The sequence below is a fragment of the Panthera onca genome, chromosome D2 (assembly GCF_046562875.1).
Source record: "Panthera onca isolate mPanOnc1 chromosome D2, mPanOnc1 haplotype 2, whole genome shotgun sequence".
Lineage (NCBI taxonomy): Eukaryota > Metazoa > Chordata > Mammalia > Carnivora > Felidae > Panthera > Panthera onca.
Window position 1 is genome coordinate 28,206,943 of NC_138349.1, and position 10,756 is coordinate 28,217,698.

General features: G+C 52.8%; 1 long non-coding RNA gene across 1 annotated transcript; it reads right to left on the bottom strand.

Moving 5' to 3' along the window:
* Positions 1–4,213: 4,213 nt before the first annotated feature.
* LOC132685003 (uncharacterized) lies at positions 4,214–10,190 on the bottom strand. The gene is made up of 4 exons (XR_009612899.2): positions 9,775–10,190; positions 8,571–8,685; positions 7,962–8,062; positions 4,214–6,256 (listed from the first exon to the last, which is right to left on the bottom strand). It is a non-coding gene; the product is annotated as an uncharacterized LOC132685003 (long non-coding RNA).
* Positions 10,191–10,756: the final 566 nt, after the last annotated feature.

The window sequence follows — 10,756 nt, forward strand, 5'->3', positions numbered from 1 at the left end:
GCAGGGTGGCCCCCTCTGACGACTCAATCTAGGGGAGAACTTGCTGATGGGAAGGGCAAGGAGCAGGCCCAGGAACTTGACTGAGATGACCGTGGGGTCCACATCCGCGGAGGGGCCCATCCCTGGATGCCCTCTGGGGTCCGTATTGGGTTTCACTGAGGCCTTGAGGGTTACAGAGAACTACAGGCCCCAGTGTCTGCAGGACCTCCCAGACAGGGACACAGGATCTGGGAGGAAAGTGGTCCAGGGCTCCCAGGGAGGAGACGGACATTTAGATGAGAACTCCAGCCCTCCAGAGGGAAGAGGCCGAGCGGGGGTAAAGACAGTACTGTTGCTCCTGGCTGTGAGGAGAGGCTCTGGAAGGCCCTGCCCCCTGGGTAAGCTTTCAGAACGACTCCCAGAATGACTCCCAGACCCGTCCTCAAGTCCTCTTTTGTACAGAGCCTTCAGGTTGGGGCCTTAGGAGATGTGAGTTGCCAAGGTCCAGCCATAGCCGCTGAGGCCTCGGAGGAGACTCTCCCAAGGGACTGGGTGCAGGGGGCCTCTGACCCTGGCCGCCTGGGCTGTCCCTGCCTGGGCCTGCATGCCTCAGGCCTGCGTCACGGTTCTCACACTCCCTATGTGAGAGTGTGATGGGCCAGGCTGGCACCTACCCCTTCCCAGTCCTCGTGGGACGCTCTTTGGGACAGTGAGGTGCTCCTTCCTATCTGTCCAAGACGGAGCTTATATCAGGGATCCCTGAGGCCAGTACTCGGAAGGGAGAGCAGTCACCACGAGGCTTGTGAAAGCCCGAGGAGAAGCTGAAGGTGGACCCATCTCTCTGCAATTTCTGGGCCAGACTGACTCCAAGGGACCAGGTAAGCCTGCCCGAGGGCTCGACCCTCTCCCTCGGCACATGGCAGAGGTCCCCAGGTCCCTGTTACCCCCAGGAATCATGTCCACATGCCTTAACGTGGACTTATTACTCGTGAAGTCCCACAGCTCTGATGTGTACCGGGTGGACATTTGTGGGACAGCCCGCTTCTATCTGTTGATAGTGACAGTGATGGACTGGGGGTCTGAGGACATGGGTCTGTTCCCAGCTTGCCTTCTAACTGACTTAAGTGCCTGGGACAAGTCACTTCCCCACTCAGCCTCAGTTTGCCCATCTGTGAAATGTGAGAGCCAGACCGAGTTTGGAATCGCGGAAATCCGGGAATGAGCTGGCGTGAGTGGGGTTGGCAGGGGGAGCTCTGCTCGTCGAATTGAGGAGGATCTCCGTCTAGGGAGCTGGGGAGCACTGTGGAAGGTGGGGACCCCTAAAAGGATATTATTGGTCATGAGGAAAGAATGTATGTGTGTGTGCCATCAGTGTGTTTATAAGTGTGCATGTGACGTGCATATATGTACACCGGAGCATGAGTACATGTGTAGGCGAGCGTGCATTCGCACATACGTGTGTGTGTGTGTGTGTGTGTGTGTGTGTGTAGCAGCTAATTGATCCCTCCCTCCCAGCTGGGGTGGGGGAAGGGGGCAAGAAGGCACTCACTCATTAGGAGGCAGCTAATGGGCCCAAATGGCCGTGTCAGCAAAGGCTGAGCTCAGATGAGCTTCCTCCCGGAGGGGGGCAGGGGAGAGATGTGAAATAGGAAAGAGCGGGGAGAAGAAAGCAAAGAAGAGGGAGAGAAAGAAGGGGAAAGGATGAAGCTTGCTTTCCCAGGGGGAACTGTAACGTTTGCCGGGGCCTCACTTTGGCCCCATCAATAAATACTCCCACCTGCGTGGAGAAAACACTCCAGGACCCGAGAAAGGGAGGGGGAGAAACAGGATAGGGGACAGTGGAGGAAAGCGCGCCTATGTTCCTGTGCCCCAGGCACAGTATGCCAGCCTGCGTTCACGGACCCGCCTATCGTGCCCACGTATCCATGTACGAGGGAGCCACGTGCTCACCTAGGGACACACCCCTCGGGCACAAACTGAGCACACAAAAGGGCAGGTGCATGTGTGCATGAGGGTGTATATGCGCATTCACCCCAGGATGCTGGCTCTGAGTTAGGTGTGAGGGAGATCGAAGTGAAGAGGACAGGTCCCTGCCCCCTGGGGGCTGACATTTCAGTGGGGGTCCATGCTAATGAAACAGACCATTCATGTGGTTTGACACAGGCACACATAGGTGGACTTCTCAGGACCCTGGGGGGATCACCTGCCATTCCTTTGCCTGGGCCATTTTCATACTGAGGGGTGGGAAAGGGGGAACCAAGGCCAAAGTCTGTACCTCAGTCAGCTAAGCCCTAGGAGGATGTGACCCTCGTGTCACATCCATTTCCCCCACACCCTTCCTTCACCACACCAGACCGTTGCCATTGCTTACAAAATCTCTCACTTTCAAATTGTGAAAACACTAGCTGCATGCATTGATAATAGCAAATCAGATTCATAGTCTGGATACCTGGCCAGGGAATTCTCTAAACTTGACTTTACAAGAGGATTATTTCTATCTTGCACCAGTTACAAACTAGATTCCAGAGGAAATAAAAATCTGATTCTAAAAATGTTAGAAGACAATATGAGCTAAAATGAAATAATTTCACATTAGAGAAGGCTGTTTAAAATAAGACACAGGGGCGCCTCGGTGGCTCAGTCAGTTAAGCGTCAGACTTTGGCTCAGGTCATGATCTCGCGGTTCATGGGTTCAAGCCCCATGTCGGGCTCTGTGCTAACAGCTGAGAGCCTGGAGCCTGCTTCAGGTTCTGTGTCTCCGTCTCTCTCTGCAGCCTCCCTTGCTTGCCCTCTGTCTCTCTCAAAAATAAATAAACATTAAAGAAAATTTAAAATAAGACACAAACTATAACAGCCATCAAGAAAAGCATTGAAAAATATACATCTAAAATTTAAAACTGCTTTCTGATAAAAGATTGAAAATGACATAGAGAGAAAAGCAACCAAAGCATAACAAATACTAATATGCAGAATAACGAATTCTAATACACCAATAAGAAAAAGATTTTAAAAACCTACTTGAAAAATGGGCAAAGTATATGAACAGGCAGTTTATACAAGAAATACAAGATATCCAATAAACTTAATAAAATATGTTCAACATTAGAGCAATGCAATCATAATTAGGAAAATGTAAATTAGAACAAAGATAAGATTTATTTTTGCTTGATCCATTAGATTAGCAAAATTCAGAAGACTGCTATTATCCAATACTGGAGAGAGTGTATGTAAAGTGGGTTGTCTCATCAGCAACTGGAAGCACCATAAATTGCTCCAGTTCAGTCTTTTGGGAAGGTGCTTTGGCAGTTTCTATTAAAATTCACAAGGCCCATCTTTGTCTTAGCAGCTCTATGTCTAGATATCCATTATCCTAACGGAATACTCATGTCTGTCCACAGAACCCCATACCAGGGAGTTCACTGAGCATTTTTGATAACAATGAAAAGCTGGAACTAACCTACCAGTCCACTGGTGGGGCAATGGCTAAACTAAATAACAATGGCAACCTGTGCTATGGAATACTTAATATGTCGCAGTTAGAACTAATGAGGCCTGGGGCGCCTGGGTGGCTCAGTCGGCTAAGCGGCCGACTTCGGCTCAGGTCATGATTTCGCGGTCCGTGAGTTCGAGCCCCGCGTTGGGCTCTGTGCTGACCACTCAGAGCCTGGAGCCTGTTTCAGATTCTGTGTCTCCCTCTCTCTGACCCTCCCCCGCTCATGCTCTTTCTCTCCCTGTCTCAAAAATAAATAAAACGTTAAAAAAAAAATTAAAAAAAAAAAAAAACTAATGAGGCAGATCTACAGGTATTGAGTCAGGACATCTCTGTGCCATATTTTTTTCCAAACCATATTTTTTTAAAAATAGAAACCTAGCTTATTTTTAGTGTTTATTTATGTATGTGTGCGTGTGTGTGTGTGTGTGTGAGAGAGAGAGAGAGGGAGAGAGGGAGAGAGGGAGAGAGGGAGAGAGGGAGAGAGAGAGAGAGAGAGAGAGAGAGAGAGAGAGAGAGAGAGAGAGAAGCGTGACCAAGGGAGGGGCAGAGAGAAAGGGAGACACAGGCTCCAGGCTCTGAGCTGTCAGCACAGAGTCTGACATGGGTTTGAACCCACGAACGGCGAGATCATGACCTGAGCCGAAGTTGGACGTTTAACTGACTGAGCCACCTGGGCGCCCCCCCCCCCAAGCCATATTTTTAACTAGAAAATCAAATTGCAGAAAAATAATGTGTACCCAAAAAAATCTGTATGTTTTCTCATGTATAATATTTACATATACATGTAAACTCATAGGAAATTGTCTAGAAGGATACCTAGTAAACTGACCACAGTAGTGATCTCTGGGGAGGGTTCTGGAATCTGAAAGGGTGCTTCATAGTTATTTCTTACAACAGGAATGCATCCAGGCTGCCTGGCTGGCTCAGTCACTAGAGCGTGCAACTCTTGATCTCGGGGTCTTGAGTTTGAGCCCCACGTTGGGTATAGACCTTATTTAATTAAAAAAATAAGTAATAAATAGACAAAAGAATGCATCCATGGCTTACTTTTGAAATTTAAAATAAAAAGTTAACTGAAGGTATTTTGAATGACTTCCTGAATGAAGGGGGCAGCAGTGAGACCCGACATACATACACGAGGAGGCACCAAGAGTTATTATCCATTGAATGAAGAGTGGAGATCCTCTCTGGAAGCCATGATGCTTTGGCAGATGTCACAAGGATTCGCCTTCCATTCCACTCCTGGGATGTTAAAATTGGGGAGCTATCCAGACTGACTGGCTAGAGCCCCTCATTTTACAGAGGTGAGAGAGATGGCCGGGGCCCTAGCCATAGCTGCAGAAAGATCACAAAAGGTTAATGGAAGGCAGAGGGTGGCAATTTGCCCGTACACCTGTTTGACCCGTCATTTGTTGTCTCAGAGACAGATCCAGGCCCGGGGGCTCCTGGATGTCGCCACAGGCACTGCCTTCTGTCCCAGCGATTCAAAACAAATATTGAGTGATGATTGGTGCTAACAGTCGCTCCCAGCAGCCCTCTGCAGTTGATAGGATCTTGCCTTGCACATGTCCTCATTTGTTCTCATCATGGCTCTGAAAGGTAGCCCCTGTTGCTATCCCCATGTCACAAATGAGGAAACTGAGGCTCACTCAGATACCAAGAGGCAGAGCAAGGCTCATCCTCATTCATTTCGCATCTTTACCCTTAGTTCTTCCTGCTGCAGCAAAATTCCTTCTGGGATTACCATCTTCTTCCCACCTCGGTTTTTCTGGGCAAGAGCCTCAGCCCCGGCCTGACATTTGCTCTGGGAAGAATCCAGTTCTGAGGCTGAGCTCAGGCAAAGGACCTCACTGAGGCCTCGGGATGGTGATGAAGACCACGACGAGAGGCAAGACTGTGCAGTGACCCAATCACAAGGGCAAGCCCTTGGCACCAGATGCACCAGGGCTCTCTAGCTTAGCGAGCTTGAGCACATGCCTCAACATTTTTGCCTCTGTTTCTTCATCCATAAAATAGCAATAATATGAGAATCTCGCTTGAGGACGTGGCGAACATACACTGAGATAATACATAGAAAGGCCTTGGTTTGGGCCCCAGCATTTTATTAGCTCTCACTAATACGCTGAAGGCGCTGACGGCAAACATTTATGGTGGGATGGCCCTTCTGCCCAGGTAAGCACGACTTAATCTCGGGTTTAGTGCACACTTGCACTATAGAAGGAACTATGTCAGAGAAAAGTGTGACGGCAGCCTGGGAACTCCGGAGGAGCACCTGAGGCCGGGAGAGGATGAGCCGGCCTCCAGCTGCCAACAGGGAGAAATAAACCCCCAAACAGGAAAACAAGCCCCGTGTCTTTAGAGTGGATGGTCTGAGAGGCAGTCAGAACTCATTGTCGGGGGAGGGTGAGGGGGAGGGCCGTGGTCAAGGGCAGGACGGGGCCAGTATGCCAAGCAAAGATGCCAGGAAGATGGCCGGGGACAGGTTTTAGGGGTACTTAGGATCCACAGTGAGAGTCGGCCAGATAGGATCCACAAGCCAGGGTGGGTCTGGATTTCCCTTCCTCGGGGCTTTTGTGTCTAGAAGGAGCCAGAGAGGGATAAAGTAGAGGGCCGAGGGACTCAGAAGGCTGAATACCCAAAGCAGTCTCCAAGTCTTCTTGGCAACGACTGATAGGGGACATCCAGAGTCATCCAAGGTCAAGGAGAGGGGCTCTCTGAGACAGTTCCATAACATTTTCCAGGCTGCTTCCTGTTGCCTCTCCCCAACTCTTGTCCCACAGGAGCCTAAGGCCAAACAGTTACCAGACTGTGGGGGCAGCCAGTGTGGAAGGAAGCGGCCTAGCCCAGCTGAGGTGTGGGCGCTCTCGTTTGCCAACTGCCCGTCCAGGGGCCGCTCTCGAGCTTCCTCTCCTCCCCCTCGCTCCACATCCACCTGATCATGAAACCCTCCCTAGGATTTCTAACGTCTCCTTTTCTTCTCCCTGCTTTCCCTGCCCAGGCCACCACCTTCCGCCTGGACAGAGGCAATGGCCTCCTCGCTGCTGTCCCACCCTCCCATCCACCGCTCGTGGCCACAAGAATAATCTTCCTAAATTGTCTGTCTGAACAAACTACGCCTCTGATAAAATCAAAAACAACAATACCCTTCAGTGATTCCTCATTGCCCTGGAGGCCAAGTTCAAGTTCAAGGTCCTTATCAGGGTTGGTGAGGTCCCTGCTCTCCTCTGTGGTGTCATCGCTTATCATTCACCATCTCATAATTTATGCTCTGGCTGGATGGGACCGCGGGCTCTCACCTCAGGACCACTGAACCAGAATCTGCGTTGGAACCAGCTCCCTAGGTGATTCTCACGCACATCAAAGTCTGAGAAGACAGCTCTAGGCTCGTGTGTCCTAAATTCTCTGACAATTAGAATCTCCTGGGATGTTTATTAAAAATGCAAATCCCTGGGCCCCACCCTAGCCCAGCCAAATCAGAATTTCCATGGGAGAGGCCTGGGAAGCTGTGTATTTAACAAGCCTCTCAAGTGACTCTCTTCGTCAGGGAAGTTTGGGAATCATTATCGGTGGTTCTCAATCTTGGCTGCACATGCGAATCACATGAGGGAGCTTTAAATCTATATGACCGATTGGGGATTGTTTTCTGGGGTGCAGCCTGGCTGGGACCCAGAGCCTCCCTGTATGGGCTGTGGCCGTGGGATAACATCCCACTCCAGCTTGGAACCGACTGGGGTGAGAGCAGGGAGAGAGGCAGGGGGTGGAGAGAGCGCGCTGGCTTCCGAGGATCACAAACGGCACTGGAGCCTCAGGATTACTCCGGAAGGAGGTTTTCTCCCCACGAGCAGGTACAGAAACAGACTCAGAGAAGTCACGTGTCCATAGCCACAGAGCTGATCAATGGCAGAGCTCGGGCTCTGGGTCTTCTGGGATTTTCCCTCTGACATACACAGGCAGTGACTGCCTTCACCACTCATGTTTGCGCTCTCACACCCAAACACAATGATTTACACTCAGAAGCACCCATACATTTACGCAGACACATGCCTACACACAGTCACACACATGCACACCGTCAGTTCTCCAGCATGCACACTCACGGACACAAATGCATCCATACCCACTCTCATGAGCCCCTGGCGGCTCTCCCTCTTTCCCAGAGGCCGACTCTCTAATCTTCACCTGGACCTCATTCAAAGTGTGTATTGAGGGGTAGGTTTGGGCCTCAGAGGAGTGGCAGGGAAGCAGATATCTGGCCCCAACAGCCCACCTCTCATCCCTCCGCCTTACGAATCGTGCCTCCAGCCCTGGGTCAAGGGGCTGACTGTGTTGGGGCACAAACACAGTTCATTCTTGAACATACGAGAAGTCAGAATGGAGATCAGGATAGAAATCCATCATCAACCAGAGCCCCCTCAGGCCATTCTGAGCCTGGAGCGAAATCCTGGGGCTCAGAAGTCAGACCGAATTGGGGTTTGAATCCTGTTCTTACCACTTCCTAGTGGTGTGGCTTCCAACAATTCACTTCCACGTCTCTAAGTCTCAGCTTCCTGGTCTGTAAAGCAGGGCTGTGAGTTCTGCCTTCTTGCAGCACTGATAGGAAAAGCAAATTGCAAGGACGTCTGGCACAACACATGGAAAGTATTCCATCCATTGAAGCTGTTTTTCACTATCCTTGCTATTATCATCATCATCAAATATCATTATTACAAATGCTCCCGTGGATGGCCCGTTGAGATCAGCCAATGGGCAGATGGGCTGAGGTGGCCTTTCCAGGGCAGAGCAGAAGGGCAAGGGTAGGGGTAAAACAGGTCGTGGGGCAGAAGCTAGAGAGGGCAGTGAGGGGGCTCCTCCCGAGTGGGAGCAGGTACAGCCGGAGAGGGTGTCGAGCATGGACCCAGCTGTGTCCCCTGGTTCATAGGGCACTTCCTGCCCTATCAGAGAGGCAGAAGGGAGCTGGGGGCCCTTCCCTAGGCTTCAGTGCCTGGTATCCCATCCCTCTGAAGCTCTAGATAGAAACCAGGGTCTACCCATCAGCAGTGGGTATCCTCCTCTTTATCTGTGCTACCAGTGCCCCGAGCCAGCACCACCTCCTGCTTACCATTGCTCCCTGAGAAGCTTCGCTGCATTCTCCAGGCACCCCGGGGAGGCTTAGAGGGTCAGGAGTTTTCTCCTTCACGGAGAGTCAGACTGGGAAGCATTTTCTGCCAATTGACCTTGAGGCGGGAAATTGAGACACAGGACCCCAATCCAAGCCACAGGGAGAATTCAAAAAAGCTGGGGCTGGAATCCTTGACTTTTACTTCCTCCCCCAGACACTGACCGCCAGGGCTGGGAGGGGATAAAAAGGTCCCCCTGGGCCGACCTGAACTGAAGGGTCAGGATCTACATCTTCTGGAGGTAAGGCCAGATTTAGCCAGTAGCTGGGGAGAGGCAAGACTTTTCCAAGGCACCCCCAGGCCTCTTCCAAATAAGACGGAAGGGAAGCCGAAATGGGTTGGGGGGGGTGGTATTGCACTGAGACCGGTACTGCCCTCTCTGTGGCCGGAGCCCAGCTGAGGAGGCCAATTACCCACGAGCCCCTGCTCCCCAGGGCCCCATCACCAGGAGCTCTCATCACCTCCAGGCCCAAGCGGATCCCCCTTTATCAGCCCCCCTGGCACCAGCCTGTCTGAGCCTCCCGCACCTCTGACGCCCAGGACATTTGTTTTGGTATCTATGGTGACTGTGGTCAGAACATAATTGGAGCTGAAACACCCACTCGGACCCCCTGAAGGATAAACAAGCTAGGCTGGGGCAGCCCTGGAACCGACGTGAAGACAGACATAAAGACAGTGGGCTGAGGAAGCCAGGCAAGCTGGGTGTGGAAGGCCAGGCAGGGAAGGGAGAGGGCCCAGGTGGAGAGACAGCCATGGGCCTGCATGCATCTAGGGCAGGGAAGTCAGGGCCCAGGTGCACCTGCGAAAGCCTCCCCACCCCCAGCCCGCCCGGGTCCGTGGCTGATCCTCAGGAAACTCTGGGCCTAATGAGGGTTTCCCCAGCCTCCGAGGAAGTCCGCTGTGCAGACTAGAAGCTAGCTAACAGTTCCGTTCCCTGGACCCTGTCCCCACAGCCTGCAGCTCAGTGGGTCTTCAGGCCCAGGAGTCACGCTTGGAAAAACACTGGCCTTCATTGAGGGGGACGTCTTGACCTTCCCTTCAGGGAACCTGAGAGCAGGAGACTGGGCCCTGCCTGGGGCTGGGAGTTCCCAGCCAGACCCAAAGGTCCCACAGCCACGAGGGGCACTCCAGGATCCCAGCTAATACCTGCAGAGAGCTGGGGGGAGGAGATGATGGCAAGGACAGCTAGGCAAGATCTGCCAAGGAGACGGATGGTTCCAGCTGTTTTCCTGGGGCTCTAGTTGAGGCAGCTGGGGCTAAAGGAGGCCTGGCTGTCCTTCAGAGTCCGGCTCTGCCAGCTCCACCCTTGGGGCTCAAGGCATTTAAAGGGCCAGAGCCCTGCGTCTCGGGGGAAACAGCTTGTTGGCTAGGTGGTGATGCAATGCCACACGTGCTATGCACACCATCATACCGCAGCCCTGCCCGGCCTCGGGAGAGGCCAGAAGACCATACCCTTGCGTGGGATGTGGGGGTTGAGGGGCTTGGAGAAAGGTCAGGCTGGGGGCCTCTGGCAAGCCCGTTGTTGAAGCCCCGAGTCTCCTGAATCTTACGACTCATTTGTGTCTCTGGGCACCTCACCACTTACATGGAGGAGGGAGTGGGTCTGTGGGGGGCCAGGGGTCCTTGAGTGGAAAGGGTCCACGCAGCTCACAGGCCCGTGTGTCTGAACGATCCGTTTGAGGGCCAGCGAGCTCTCCAGACGCTGAGGGTTGGGCCGTGCGGGACCCCCACAGACGCTGTTACACCAGTAGCTCCTATCTTGGCTGCTTTCCAGGGTCTCCCAGCCAAGACGGGAGTAGGAAGCGATGGGCTTGGACCTGGGAAGGAGAGCCTTAAGAGCCTGGCCACATTTCAGGGGAGCTCGGCCCCAGCCAGTGATGTTGGGACTGGCCACGCCCTCCCCGGCTCGGTCCTGGTCCCGGTTCCATCCCGTTGCTCACACACGCCTTCTGGGACCCCCGACTCTTCTGAGCCGATCCCATTGGAGGATGGCACCGTGTGTGGTCTCATGTGTGAGATGGGTCCTGTCTTTTGGTCCCACTGAGGCTCGGGGCTCCTTCCCTCAGCAAAACTCACATCTCCACCTACCCTCCCCCCCCCCCCCCACGCGTCTGTCTCCTGCCCAGCC